Below are 758 nucleotides of genomic sequence, written 5' to 3'. Positions count from 1 at the left end.
CCTCCTGAGTTTTTCAGATATTCCTGCAGTGTGGATTAATGTTGCTTTTGTTTGTTGTTCTCTTTGTCCTTACTGGGGTGGGGGGACACAAAGGATCCTACTGGATCTTTTTCTTGATTTGATGAAGGCCCAGTTGGGATGCCACAGGTTCTGAGGGCTGCTTTCATGTATTTTAGTCCTTTTCCCTCTTTGCTGGTAGGTAAACCTTCAGCCCAGTGGTGTAGGATTCTGATGGCTTCCGTGTTTTTGCTCCAGTGAAGGTAAATACTCTGTGGGTTTTCTGTATACTTCAGAATTGAAGTATGAATCTTGTCCTGATGGGTTTGTTCTCCTAGGTTGTGCCATGCGCTTGTGGTTGTTTTGTTCATGAACGCATGGCACAACATAGGAGAACAAGCCCATCAGGACAAGATTCAGCAGTTCATCTGTCTGTGGAGATTCTTAGTCAGCCAGGTCAGTTTGCTCCAAAGGTCCTTTTCCAAGAGGCAACTAGACTTCCTTTGTTTTTTCTTGAAGACTTTCACTTCTCATCCAAGAAGCTTGATGGATGAGAAGCGATCATCTTCAAGGAAAAACAAAGGAAGTCCAGTTGCCTCTTGGAAAAGCACACTTGGAACAGCGGTCCATCTGCATTTGAGAGACGAAGGCCACTCTTGAAGACAGCAAAGTCCATGTTCTGGATGGAGAGGACTCCTGGCTTGAAAGAGGGGTCAAAGAGGCCATCTGTGTTAAAACCGAATAGGCCTCTATCGACAGAG

Source organism: Protobothrops mucrosquamatus, unplaced genomic scaffold, assembly GCF_001527695.2.
Source record: "Protobothrops mucrosquamatus isolate PMUCROS unplaced genomic scaffold, P.Mucros_1.0 scaffold2333, whole genome shotgun sequence".
In the NCBI taxonomy this organism is placed as follows: Eukaryota; Metazoa; Chordata; class Lepidosauria; order Squamata; family Viperidae; genus Protobothrops; species Protobothrops mucrosquamatus.
This window is presented reverse-complemented; position numbering follows the sequence as displayed.